Source organism: Phalacrocorax aristotelis, chromosome 1, assembly GCF_949628215.1.
Source record: "Phalacrocorax aristotelis chromosome 1, bGulAri2.1, whole genome shotgun sequence".
Taxonomy (NCBI): domain Eukaryota; kingdom Metazoa; phylum Chordata; class Aves; order Suliformes; family Phalacrocoracidae; genus Phalacrocorax; species Phalacrocorax aristotelis.
The window spans coordinates 12,569,008-12,583,918 of NC_134276.1; positions in this window are offsets into that span (position 1 = coordinate 12,569,008).

Consider the following 14,911-nt stretch of genomic DNA (forward strand, 5'->3'; position numbering starts at 1 on the left):
AAGGCCCTTGGGATGGGGCCCCACAGCTGTGGTTTCATTTCCTTTAGCATCTCATTTCCCACCTTAGCCTGGTCTGGGAGGATTGTAAGGTAATCTCCTTCAGGGATGGATCTGTGCCCACCAGCAGAGCATCTGTTACTTGCTGGGAAAGCAACACAGTGAGGTGCTTACCATCCAGGAGGTTCCTGCCAAGTGTTGATGATAACTTCTTGACACAGGTGGTGGAGGAGCCAATGACGCCAGATGTGCTGCTGGACCTTATACTAACAAGCAAAGAAGGTCTGTTTGAGGATGTGAAGGTTGGGGGCAGCCTTGGATGCAGTGACCATGAGATGGTGGAGTTCAGGATACCGTGTGGTAGAAGCAGGACGACAAGTAGGATTACAACCTTGGACTTCAAGAGAGACAACTTTGGCCTCTTCAAAGACATGCTAGGAGGAATCCCATGGGCTAGGGCTCTAGAAGGCAGGAGGGTCCAAGAGAGCTGGTCAATATTCAAGTACCACTTCCGCCAAGATCAAGATTGGTGCATCCCTAGGAGGAAGAAGTCAAGCAAAGGAGCCAGGAGACCTGCATGGATGAGCAAAGAGCTTCTAGAGAAATTCAAATGGAAGGAAGTTTACAGTATGTGGAAAAAGGGACCGGTCACTTCAAAGAAATACAGGAATGTTGTCAGGATATGCAGAGATGCAACGAGGAAGGCCAAGGCCCACTTGGAACTAAATCTGGCAAGGGATGTCAAGGATAGCAAGAAGGGCTTCTTCAAATACATCAGCAGTAAAAGGAAGACCAGGGATACAGTGGGTCAACTGCTGAACAAGGAAGGGGCCCTGGTGACGCAGGATGCAGAGAAGGCAGAGTTACTGAATGCCGCCTTTGCTTCAGTCTTTACTGCAAAGGCTGGCCCTCAGGCATCCCAGCCCCCAGGGGTGGGAGAGAAAAGCTGGAGAAAGGAAAACTTCCCCTTGGTTGAGAAGGATTGGGTTAGAGATCATTTAGGTGGACTGGATCCTCACAAATCCACGGGCGGGAAGGATGCGGAACAGCTTGAGCAAGTCCAGCGGAGAGCTACCAAGATGATAAGGGAGCCGGAGCATCTCCCTTTTGAGGAAAGGCTGAGAGATCTGGGTTTGTTTAGCCTGGACAAGAGAAGACCGAGGGGGGATCTTATCAGTGCTTATAAATATCTGAAGGGTGCGTGTCAAAAGGATGGGGCGTGATTTTTCAGTGGTGCTCAGCGACAGGACAAGGGGCAATGGGTACAAGTTGGAGCACAGGAAGTTCCACCTGAATATGAAGAAAAACTTATTTGAGTTTTTGGGTGACAGAGCGCTGGCACAGGCCGCCCAGAAAGGTTGTGGAGTCTCCTTCTCTGGAAATACTCAAAACCCACCTGGACGCGTCTCTGTGCACCCTGCTCGAGATGTACCTGCTCAAGTAGCAGGGTTGGACAAAACGGCCTCCAGAGGTTCCTTCCAATTTCTACCATTCTGTGATTCTGTGATGTGTATCCCCCAGTTTATTCTGCCATCTGTGTGTTACGTAGCAGGAGCCAAAGCCAGAGATGCTGAAAGATTTCCTCCAAGTTGTGCATGAAATTATAGATTGCAAGGGCTTGAAGAATTCCCCCAGCTAACACCTTGCACCGTATCAGCACCCAAGGTTTCTGCTGTGTGTCTCGCATGGCCAAGCGGTTCAAGCTGTCGTGATGACACTGGGGGATGCACCATGCTTGGACTGTGCAGTGCTCAGCTCAGCTCATCCTGGGAAATCCCTGCTGAGCCAATCAGGCTTTCAATTAAGTGTTTCTTTTCATCTCGTTTCTAGTAGGAAGGGTCAGGAGGAACCTTTGGGATCTGCTGCTCTCAGAGAAGACACCATGGGAGCACATTTTCTCCCTATGTTTCCAGCTGTAAATTCCCTGGCTCCCTCCTGGGGCCCCCCTTGCCAGGACACCCCCAGGTTTGGGAGGGGACCTGGCAGTGAATAACTGAGCATGGATCTGCAGTGGGAACCAGCACGATGGAAACCAGGCCCCAAATGGATGGAAACAACCAAAAGACTGTTTAAATGGAATTGCTTTTTCCTCCCTACCTTGAAGTGAGAATGTGTTGCACAAACACATCTCAGGGACCAAGGTGCCCATTTCCATCCTCCCTGGGTGGACGCTGCTGCAGCAGCTGGTGGATTCTGGGGTGGTGGAGCAGTTGATGGTGCCCCAAAGATTTGGGTGCTTTTCCAGACTCCTTCCAGAGGCTCTGAGGGGATTTGGGCAAAATGTGCTGAAAACTAGAAATCCCAGGAAAGTTGTGGATTGGTACAGTGACTTCTGACCCCACCTGGGAAGCCTGAGCCTGCCGAGCGTTCAGGAGGGGAGAGGAAAAGCCACGTGTGAATCACATCCTTCGTTTAAGGATGAGAAACCTCAGCCTCAGAGAGCAAAGTGAATTGCTTAAAGTTCAACAGGAAAATGATCAAAAATGAAAGCTTGTGAGGCCAGAGTCCACCTCTCAATCAGTGGGCACTCTTCTTCAAAAAATAACTTTTTCTGAAACAAATTGTTAATTATTATTTGCTAACTTGGTGTGGCCTGGCCACAGAGCCCACAAGAAGGTGCTTCTCTCAGCACACACCTTGAGCACTGAGCCACAGGCTTTGAGGAGCTCCCTGAAACACAAAATAGGAATGACAACCAAGAGTATAGGGAAGTAACTCAAACGGGGTCACCCAAAAACCAAGACATCCAAAGCCATGAGTCACTTCTGCACAGCTCCGCCCATCCGAAGACACCTTCTGCCAAAAACCTCTGACTTGCATGTTGTGCAGCAATGGTTGTAAGCTGGTGAGTGGGAACATTGCTGAGCGGCACTGTCCTCTGTGACCAGCACATCACACAGCCTGAGCATCAGTGACACGCTGCACTGCCCAACTGCCCTGGACACACTGACACATATATATTTTTTCCAAAAAAAGGATTCCCTCCTTATGCTGCAGGCCTCTTCCCACCAGATCCCTGCCAAGAAAAGCAGCTGTTTAAGTAAGGGGAGAGAAAGCAAATCTGCTGTGATCTCGGTCCCTTTGCCCCAGGCTGATGTGCCCTGAGGCTTGCGGAGGTGCATCTGGGTGATGCTGCTTTTGATTTGAGCACTGCTGCACCCGTAACCAAAAACAGTTGCTGCAAGGCCCCCAGAGCTATGTATAATAGTGGTAGTATTAGTAGTAGTAACAATAATAACAGAACAATAATAATAATAGTAGTAATAATAACAATAACAATAATAATAATAAACAACCATTCTTACATATCCACCAGCAAACCTACCCATTTGTCATAGCTCTCTTATTTTCAACCAGGAGGTGTTGCTATAGGCAACATGGCAATGGGATCTGCTGTCTGGCAGAGCAGAACTGAAAAGGGAGTTGCAAATGTGTCATGATATGTAATATTTCCACAGCAAAAATCCATCCAAGGATTACTGAGCACTTCCCCAAGGCGAAGGGGCCTACCTTTGCAGCACCCTGAAAAGGCAGCTGCCTGCCATCCCCAGGAAGGGAGGTGCTCAGAGCCAGCTCCTTAAATCCTTGTTGTCCCCTGGAAGATGCAAAATTGGTTGTGGCTCCTGCCAGCACACCTACATGCCTCGGGGGATCCAGCATGGCTGGAAGCAAGCCCACCACTTAAATGGATTTACCTAGGTCCAAAGCACCTCCCCAGCTCACCAGAGAGCTGGAGTGGGGATCAGCCCTTCAGCTTGTCTCAGCCTGTGGATAAATCACAAACCTTTTATTTTTCATCCAAAGCCATAAAAATAATTCTTGAAGAGGAGTTGAAGGACTCTGGAGGGGTTCTGGGATTGGGAGCCTCCTTTCCTCTCTCAGCCATGTCACCCCTTGGTGTCCCCCAGCCATCACACACCAGGTGCAGCCTGGGGGATCTTGTCCTACCAAGACCTCCACGTCAGATGCAGGGGGTACTTCTGCGCCGAAGGACCAGGCAGGTACCTAACCACCACCTGGGTGCAAACGCTAAAACAGACCTTCTGCAATGTTACACCCCCCCAAAAAAGCAGGCAGTGGAGCAAGCTCAAACACTGGATGGCCAGTTGCCCACAGGGCAATGTTATTTGCCTGTTGACCCTTGCCAGTGTGGTGAGCTCCAGCTGGCTCTGCCCAGGGTGAAGCCACAGCCCAGCTCTGGGTACGCTCCAGGGGACATGTTCAAAAGGCACAGGGCCATATCAGCACAGCCTGGCTCCTTCTGACCTGCACGCTCCTCCAGTGCTACCCCAGCAGACTTCATCCTCTCAAACACCCATGTGTGGTTGTGAGCCACCACCTTGTGCTAGCTTGTCCTCAGCCTTGCACTAGGAAAACCCTAGACCAGCAGATTAAGGGACATCCCTCCCTTTATGGTGGAAATTTGAATAAAAATAAACCCCCCTCACCAGTCAAACTAATGATAATGCCTGTGAGCCCCAGGAGTGCTGTGGAGGAGAGCTAGGTGGAGGGGATGTGGCTGTACAAGGGGGAGCAACCCCAGGAGTGGGAGCACAGCATCTGTGCCCCTCCTGCTGGGTCATATGGCTGACCCCCACGTCCCAGACACACCTCTTCACCTGGCACGGCCATCAGAGATGAGTCGTGTCCAGCTAAGCTGGGCTGGCAGGATCCATCCATTCCATAGCACTGGTCTGCCTTGCCATCTCGGTCAGGAAATACGATGGGGAGCAGGTACTGAATGTTACCTGGGTGGTTCACACTCAAGACACATCTCACTGGGTCCAGGCGCATCAGCATACGTTGGTGTTTGCCCGAGCTAGTAAAATGGTCCAACAAAGTGTGCTCTGGAGGAGCAGGAGGTGAGGACTGTAGTGGGGCCAGTGCAAAGCAAGTGGCCACCGGGTCTGCGGGAGGTGAGGGAGGTTGGGGGTTTGGGAGAAGCCAAGCCCCCAGCCCACACAGGGGGCACTGAAGAAGGAGGAGGAAGAGTAAGATGCAGGAGGAGCACCGCTGTGGAGCCTTTGGTTTAATGGTGGCAAGCCATTAGTTTACCACCTCATAAGCATGAGAGGGCTTTCTTGCTCAGTGGCTGCTGTGACACTGCTCTGACGCTGCTGACAGCTTGTGCTAAACATTTTTTGATGCTCTAAATGCACAAGGAAATTCTGGAAATGTGGTGAAATAGGGGTGGTGGATGCTCCCAAAGTCAGCAAAGACTGAGTCATGATTCTCAGGGTTGGATGCAGATGTGGAGTATGGCCACTGCTGCATGAGACTGTGCCCTTCCATCAGTGATGCTGGGCCGGAGCGTCCCAGCATGGCGGGGGACAGAGGCCACAGGGAAGGGATGGAGCTGTGCCCTACAGGCAGGGAGGGACTTCGGTGTGGGATGGGTCTGAGGGGGGAGAGAGCTGTTTCTGGAAGAAATGCAGTGATTCCTGGGTGAGATGCCAGGGCTGCCAGGAGTCCCTTCAGCTCTGAAAACAGCTCATTGTTTCCAAAAGCCAACAAAGGAAATCTTCCCTCTGGTTTAGCTGGCCCAGGGCAGCTCCAGAGCATGATCAAAGGGAAGCAGGGAGAGGAAATGAGTCAGGAAAAGAGCGTTTGCTTGGCACAGGGAGGTAAGGGGAAGGTTTTGTACTGGGCATGGGCTAGTGCAATGGGGCAACAGTTGCCCTGCTCGCTGCCGCTCCAGCCCTCAGCCACCCCAGGGCTGAGAAGAGTACCAGAACTGGTCAGTCTTATATAAATAACAGCTTTTGCACTTTTCTTCTGGTTTTCCAAAGAAACAGGGTTCTATTCTTGGAAAAGATACTGACTCAGTAGAAGTGACCTTCACATAAAACATGACCTCTGTAAACAGAGATTATTCTAAATATTATTGAAATATTAGTCTGTGTTACCATGACCCAACGTTGTTCAAAATGCCAGCCAGCATTTTTGATAGAAGCTGAAAGCTCGCTTCTTTTTTGCCTCCTGGAGATGGGTTTTCTTTGACCCTTTTGAATCAGCAAGTTGAAATGTTTTACTTGACTCAAGGTTTTATTTTCCCTCAAACTTTTAAAATAGATGGAGGCACATGTAAAGGGAACAGGGTGCTGTAGCCTTGCCTCGGTTGCTTTTGAGCCATTTGCTCAATCATTTCAAAAGGAAAACACGAGCAAATGATACTGTTTAAACATGGCACAGAAAAATCTGATGCTGCCCTTCGTTGCTAATGAGAGTTGTCCTCTGTCAGATAAACACTGCTCGTCAGAGAGGAGCGAAAAATGCAGTGTGTAAATTGAGCGGGGACAAGAAAACATACAGTTTATATTAAAGTAGCTTGTTTTCATTTCTTTCTCTTGGGATCTCTGGCCTTGCCTTGACCTGTCATGCTGTGTCGTACAGCCTGGGATGTGGAAGAGCCCCCTGGGCTGGAACAACAAAGAGGCCATTGCAAGAGATATTCCTGGTGGGCAAATGAGGTTGTTTTGTCTTCACCGTGATCTCCGCGTCATACCAAGGTAGCATTAAAGCATTGCAAAGATGCAGCCGAGTGAGCCTGAGGCTTGGCTTTAGGAGCTGAATGCTTCAAAGTAAGGAAAAAATAAAAGGGATGTTGTCATGAGCATTGGGCTCCTTCCATGTGCCTGGCATTGAGGAGAAGGGGTGATCCTGTGTTTTCACACAGGCTTTCACCCTCCCAGCTGTCCCTGGGTGAATCCCGCTCATGGCAGAAGCCTTGTGAGGACCAGCTTTTGGCTCATGGAAACCCAGTGGGTAGCCCTGGGTGAAAACACTTTCACAAGAAACAAGGTATTGGCACAATGATAAATGCATGGACTTGGGGGCATTCAAACATCGTAGCTCTAAACTTTTTGAAATATCATACATAAGTGGGCAGGAGAAAAAGGAGAGGGCTTCAAAGCATCTTCTTGAAAATGAGTTTTCCTGATGGGTGGGAAGCCAGGGTCTGCAGGGCTGGGCGCAGTGTGCTGGGTTTCCCCGCCACCACTGTACGCATGCTGGAGGGCTTCAGCATGTATCCCCCAGGGAACGGCATTGTCCCCTGTGGTACAGGGTGTCCTGGAAAGCGGCTTGGCCAGCCTCTCCTCTTGATGCTGAAGTGATGACTTGAAGGTCTCAGAGGGGAGCAGCACAGGTGCAACACCCTTTTTGGGTGCTGTTTTCAGCTCTCCAGCCCTGCAAGAGCTGCTTTGCTCCCCTAAAAGAAACCCAGCGAAGCAGAGGAGAGCATAGGCAGCATATCTGAGGGGGGCTTTCCTCCTTCCCCAGAGATGCAGTATTTGAAACTCTCATTCTGCACCCAAATCACAACTGCTGGCCCTTTTACTGCCTCCAAGAACAGCTGCAAAGAGCTTTTTTAGAGCTGTGAGTGCTTTCCATCACTCTCCAGCACCACTGTCCTGGTAGCCACAGAGAGAGAGTGGAAGCAGCACGCACAGACGTGCAGAGCCACCCCAGCCCACAGCAACTCCCCATCCAGCACGCTCTAATGCCCGTACATCAGTTATCACAAGGTGAATGTTTGACTTGACTCAATCAACATCACTGTGATCAAACCACATCTGTTTTGCAGGCTTTCCAGCATGGAGGGGTACCCTCTCTTGCTCCTTGGGTAGAGCAAACACCTGCCAGCCACCACAATCCCTCCACAACACAGCCATCACAGCAACTAGGGCAACTGAGAAGTTTTATCATTAGCCTCAACCTTTTTTCAGAGACAGGAGGACCCGATTTCAGCTCCTCTGGTCAACTACCTTTCAGGAAAAGCGAGCTCTTGGGACTGGATTTTAGTGCTGTGGTAACATAAACCTCCAAGGAGGTCTGAAGCCAACGGTGCTGCCCTACCAACACCAAAGAGCGTCCCAGCAGTTCTGAGTCTCTGTTAGAACAAGGCCTACAGTGTATAGGTATTTCTCCCTCCAAGGTTTAAGCTTATACAGTAAAGCAGCTACCTGGTCCTGCCTCATGCCCACTCATGTACGCCAGCGATGTGCTCACGCACCCCAGGAGCTACAGGGGTCCTGGCCAGGGACGTGCCCCAGGCTCCGTTTGTGAGCGCTGCTTGCGATGGAAAGGAGAACACGTAAAATTGCACACAGAGTTCACCGGGACGAGTGAGAGGGTGCTTACAAGTGTTTTAGAGGTCTGGATTAGATTTCAGCATAATCTTGACAAATGAGGAAGTCTCCACCCTGGTGGAGACTGTAGAGAGCCTTAAAAAACAACTATGATACTGGAGAGGCTCAGCCAAAGGCAGAAATTCCAACAGAGAATGAGCAGCAGGAGCCCATGTCAGGGCTGTGGTTACAGGGCAGCACAGGCGAGCGGCAATTGAAGCACCACACAAGAAGGCATCTATCACACGGAGTCACGTCTGAGATGCACCACTCTGCTGCATGGGTGCTCTGCTCAGCTGCAGCTCCGAGGACAAGTTCAGGACCTCAGACTGTGAGAGTTTCACATTTCCTCCTCATTTCCCCTCTCCAACTGCGCCTGCAACCACAGCGGTGTGCAAGCACTGAGGGTAAAGGACACATCTACTACAGGAGATGACAGGTGTGAGCTGGAACCTCCATCCCTAATGCATCTGTCATGTTCGGTTTATGGGCATTAATTGTTACAGCAAAGCTCTCTCTAGCCGTGGTGTCCAATGCAAATTCATGTTGTCTTGCACAAGGCAGCACCTGCAGGTGTCAAGCCTTTCCCAGTTCCCAGCTCACAAGAAAAAGAAAGAGGAAGCTTGGGAGTATCTTCATCACTTTTTGAGTCCCCTGGATATCGCTTTAAAATTACCACCTATATTGTGTCCTACTGGATAAAAAATTCCACTGCTTTGCCTTTCTTTAAAATTAAGGCATTAGAGAGGAAAGAAGAGAATTAAAAGCCAGGAGCAGAAAACAAGCTCTGGACTCACTCCTCTGCTGGCAGAAGTTGCCTAAGCTGAAGACCCAGTGCTGGTCCCACCATGTCCTTCATGCCCCCACCCTGCTGTCCCCACATCACTGTTTCTGCTGCATTGGCAAAGAAAACTTGCGGGGGGGTTTCAACTTGCTGACAAATCTCTTTCCTTAGGAAGAGCAGCTGCTGGGTTAGTCCCATAATGATGCCCTTTGGCATCAACCCACCCCTCTAGAGCCCAGCTGCCACCCCTGATTTGCAGCTGGTGCTCTCAGACACTCAGTTATTCCCTGTTGCTGCAGCTGGCGGGGGCGGCTCGTCCCACCAGACTCCCTGCACTCGGCGGGAAAAGATGCGGCTGCCTGTTAGGATGTTCAGCATATTCCAAAAACGTCTTTGGTTTATTGTTATTTCCACTTAGAAAACACATTTCGCTAAAAAAAGAATTCCAAGTATTTAGAAACAACTTGGTCTTTCTCTCCCATTTACAGCAGCGAGGACCAAGAATAACTCCACTGCAGCCAGCGGTGCAATGCTGGGATAAAACCAGAGCCACGCCAGTCACAGGATTAATGTCTCAGAGCACTGATTTTCGAGCAGCCCAGGACAGAAATTAGATCTTCAAAAGCTCCCAGCTCCCTTTCAGATGCTTCTTAACTGACCACAATTTCAGACGTTGCTCAGCACTTTCCTGCAGACGCTGAATGCTTTGGAAAACCTGTTGACAGGCCCTTGAACTGTTTGTCAAAAAACCAACGATCTGTGCTGAGACTCTGAAACTCATCCTTTGTGGCAGCTGAAACAAGTTCTGCTGAGCTGCCGATAGCAGACAAATGAGTCCATCTGGTCCTAGTTAGAGAGTTATCACCTCTTCAGCTAAGGCAGATTACAGGAATGGGAAGAGCTTCTCTCTGTCTACCTTACTCTGCTTATCTTATCTTTCCTGCTCATCCCTCACATTCCTTACCGTCTCCTGATTTCTTCCCTTTACTCCTTTTCAACGTTGTTTTTTCCTTTAACTTTCTGCATCTGCTAGTTCTGCACTGTGCCCATCTCCAGTTGAGCATGGTCCAAACATCCTCCAGGTCTTCCTTCTGTCAAATCCCTTCTCCCATTCCCTTGTACCAAGGTGCCTCGTGGCATCTCTCAGTTTTCTTGCAACACGCTCACCCCAGTTCTCAGATTTTATATTCTTGGCAAGGAATAACTATCAGGGAAAGAATGGATGAAATTAAATAACAAACCCACTCCAAACCAACAAATGCCGAGGAGGAGCCTGCCAGCCGGGTTGCAGCAGTATAAAAAGGAAAGGCTTTATCCATAAATGCTACCATCTGCAATCAGCAGTTGCTAGTAGCTTTCTATTAGAAGGAAGAGTAAAATTAAAAGTGTATTTCTGAGACAGATCAGTGCTAATTGACAAAAAATGTTGCCTTTGACAATGTGTAATTTTAATAACATTTTAATGCCAAAGGCCGTAACTCCCTGTTCTCGGTCTAGATCTGGCCACATTCTCATGCTATGCAACTATGGCTGAGCTAACGGGCAGCTCAGCAGACAAACGTACATCCCAGGCTCTGTCCTCCTACAGGAGTTTGACCTGGAAAGCAGAAGTCCAGGTGGGCTAGTGCCACCCCAGGCATGTCCCAGAGGGTGGCTGTGTCCCCTCACTGTGACCACTGCCCTCCGCAGAGTGCAGTGCAGCCTCTGTCTGTGCCAACACCCACCTTTCTGCACCGGGGACTACATTTGCTTCATCTCTCTTCAGTGCTCCACCCAGACCGCAGAAGACATCACTTCCCAGGTCCTGCTGCAGGACCACAGGTGGCTGATAGCCTCCAGACTGAGGGACCCATGGGGCACAAACTTACCCAAGGGACCAACACTGAGCAATTCTGCCTCTATCCCCTACCTCAAGCAATATTAATTCAGCCCTCCTGCATCTCTGTTTCAACCACCGAGACTATCAGATGCTCTAAGGTGGGCCCTTGCCTTGCTCCCCACGGTTCAGCACTGCAAGGGTTAAGGTGCACCCCCTTCAGCGGGAATGGAGCTGGGCAGACCTGGGATACCAGCACCCTGCTATCTGCTCAGATCCAAGGTTTGGACTGGAAGCATTTACACGCCTGATACACTCCTGCAAATTCACACAAACTGCAGCAGAGGCAAAAACCGAACCCTGCTTTCCTCATGTCTCAGGGCTGAAATGATTGCTTTGCCCCTCAGCTTCACGCCTGACTCCATAAATATAACAAGTTCTGCAGCATAAGTCCATCAAGGGGAATTAAAACCAGGCCACCATCCTGGGTTATGGCTGCAAATAGACTCCAGGAGTCCTGATTACCAGTCCCTGTTCTAATGGACCCAAGGGAATGGCAGGAAGATGTGCCAGGGGAGGTTTACATTGGATATTAGGGAAAGGTTCATCACCCAGAGAGTGGTGGAGCACTGGAACAGGCTCCCCAGGGAGGCAGTCACGGTGCCAAGCCTGACGCTATTCAAGAAGCACTTGGACATTGCCCTCAGAGACATGGTGTGAATTTGGGGTGTCCTGTGCAGGGACAGGAGCTGGGCTTGATGATCCTTGTGGGTCCCTTCCAACTCAGGGCATTCTGATTCTATGCTAATGCCTACATAACACCACCTTGCTTTTATTCTTTATCGTAACAAATAGCAGAAAGGCTTATTACATAAAGGAGGACTTTAATTTGCCTTTTTTGTTAATTTTTTTGGCTCTAGAATGTTCTAAAATTATTCCTTCTCTTGCTGTATGCATTGAAAGACAGAATATACATTTTTAAGAAGCTGGTGTTTGAAAAACAAGCATAAATTAAAGAAGGCAGTGGGCATAAAACAGCTATAGATTTCAACATCTATGAATAATTTCTAAAGCTCTCAGAAAACATGATCCATTGTCTTTACCATCAGCTTACTTGTGCCTCCAATTGAAATTCAGCCATAGAAATGTTAAATCTGAAAGATGTTCCAGTGAAGTATCATCTTCTAAAATAAATCACAACGTTCACCGTCTTTGCTGCACTGCCCAAAACAAGTCTTGCAGTAAGAAATGTGATGAATCCATATATTGTTAGCGGAAGTCGGTTTTGCTGGGGAAAGTTGGTTAAACTGAGTCCTTTAAGAGGTGCAAGCGACAGTTCACTTCATCAGAAGAAAGAAACCCAACAGGACCCCAACTTCTTCCACTCTTCTGTCTGGTGTTGACAACCTCTGTTGCTGCCTGTCTTCAGAGCAGCCTCCAGCTGCAGTAACCTCTCCAGAGCAAGGAAGGAGACCAAGACTATCACACGCTAAGCTTGAGTGCTGCTTAACAGCACCCAGGAGTATCAGCCTTTGCAAACTAGGTCATGAATTAGGCTACATGACTGGTTTTGTTCAAGCCCGTTGGCGACCTGTGCTCAAAGGGACCGTGACATTTTCATGACATCAGTTTGCACCAGAAGGACAAATTCAGCAAGAGGATTTAGAGAACTCTGAGTCATGCTGGTCTCACCATAATGGCACATCTGGGACTCATGAACATGGGACGTCTAGGATACATGCACACCAGAGAAAGTATTCATGGGAATTTCAGTAAGAACAGATGTTCCTTTCAGAGAGTTAATCTATCCTGCAATGAGACTATACTGAAGTTTAGTACTAGGATTCCACCATCCACATGGGCAGTAATTCAGCATGTGATGCTTCAGCAGAGCGTACCATCCACACACCCCACTGATCTCAACAACTCATGTGCCACCGGGTCCAACCGGGCCACCCCAAAGGACAGGGATCAACCCCAGGGGACCCCATCTGAAACCAAGCAGACCAACTGGCAGGTCTATCCTCCACCCTTATCCCCTTTTCCCCTGGAGGAAGACCAGCTGCTTGAAATCTCACCCGCTGGAAATAACTCAGTTCAAAAATAAATAGCCCCACTTCTTAACTAGAGTATTTCTAAGAAAAGGGCTGGGATGAGCAGCAGATCTGTAGGTAAGGCAGTGGGCAGGTACCGAGGGGAGAGGGGCTCACCTCTCGGCTCCCAAATACAATTTTTTGTGGGACTGAACAGTCTGTCTCCATCCTGCCTTCATCCAAGCTTCCGAGCATTCAGACTCTTCAGAATACAGCCTACTTTACACTCCCCATTTGCATAAAACCTATCATAACAGACCCCCACTGTCAGCTATAAAATTATATTATAGTATAATTTAGAAAGCATCTTTTTCCTATCCAGATGCTACTGATTTCACCAGAGAACAATCAGACATACCTATTTTCTCAGTTTCATTTTTCTACCTCCTGTACAGTGCCACTTCCCTCCACTTCAGAAGGTGTTTCTTCGGCTTGGTGGCACGTTGGGATTTAGATTAGGAGATATAATTTGTTTAGATCTAGATGACTCTTCCTTCTGGTTAGAGCTGCACTAGGAACATTAGAATTCCCAGCAATTTTGTGTGGCTTTTGTTTGTTTGTTTTTAAATCACTAAAGCTGCATTTCCCACTTGAAAGATCAAATTTTGAGAAGATTAGTGACATTAAGCTTCTGCTCCTGAACTGCTGGTCAGAGGCTACAAAGGGAGAAAACCCACACTGCACATACACTTTTATCATACCCCTTAGTGTATTCCAACTCTTTGAACTGAAGCAATTTAAAAACTAGACATAGTCACTATTTAATTTTCAATCTTATTTCCCTGCCAGTCACAGCACCACGGTCATTCTTCTTCAGTTACGTCCCATGATATGCCCACCTTGGACAAGGAAACAAAGCCAAGACTGAAATCCACAAAAGCGAACCTGTATGATCTCAAGGAGGAAAGCAGCGCAGCAGTGAAATGTGTCTGTGACTGAACAACATAAGAATTCAGGTTGGGTTTTTCTTCTTTTCAAATTTATTTAAAAATGAGTGAATTGGACATCTATAGAAACATCATTATCCTTTCTGCTTATCCCTAACTCACAAAAAGAGCTCAGAGGAGCCTTTCTTAGGAAATATAACTTTTCCAAATATGCCTATTTATGCTCTCCTTGAACTATACCTTGAGGGACAAAGTATGGTGATGAGGCCACATTTGCTTTTATGGGTCAATACGACAATACGTCAGTCTGCCTGGGGAAAAAGTAGCTGAAACTTACAACCAAACATAGACTTTATTTCTTTGGAAAAAGCATCCCATAATCTTTCTCCCAAAGAAGCAAGACAAAATTTGGCAGGAAATTTTGTTCTTGACCACTACTAACTAAATTTCATTCTAAAAGTTGACAGGAGATGGAAGGAGGGCTTCTGTGGATGGAAACATTTCCATGGGTACTTTCCTTCCCTCCCCCTGAATCTGTACTGCAGAGCACTAGGCACTGAGAAAGAAATAAGATCAGAGAAGCCCCTGCATGTGATTCTGACTTTCCTTAGAAGAGAATTAAGGCTTCAAGCTCCAACTAGCCGTGACTGCAGATATGAATAAACACTTGAGCCTGCAGCACTTTCTGGGCACCAGCACATCCCTTCAAGGCTTGAATCCTACAGATATTCCTTTGAAGTGAAGCGCTTCAAGGCAACATGCCCCATCCATTTGATGGTTTGACCCTGTGCTCAGATCTCGCCTCCAGCATGAAAGACTTCAAGGTATTTGTAGTTGTAGGAAAATGCAAAGAGAAATTTCAGCAGCTCGATGGGAACTGATACGTGCACAGCTGAAAGGAGACACCAGGCTGTCACCACACCAGGCACCAGCTGCGCTGCCCTTGAGGCACTCAAAGGTAAATAGAGCAAGTACCAGATCACCTCTGCCCCAGGATTTTATTTCAAACAAAATCCAAGTTAACAGAGGAACTGGAACTCACCAAAAAGGAGCTTTTTTTTTTTTCTTTTTAAATATAAAATAAGAAATCTCCTTCCAGGCATTCACAGGATGCCTACATGGTACCTATGACTATGCGAAATCCTGAAAAACGCAGATGATAATTATTCTGGTTGCAATGTGCAGCCTTTAATATTCAACCATGT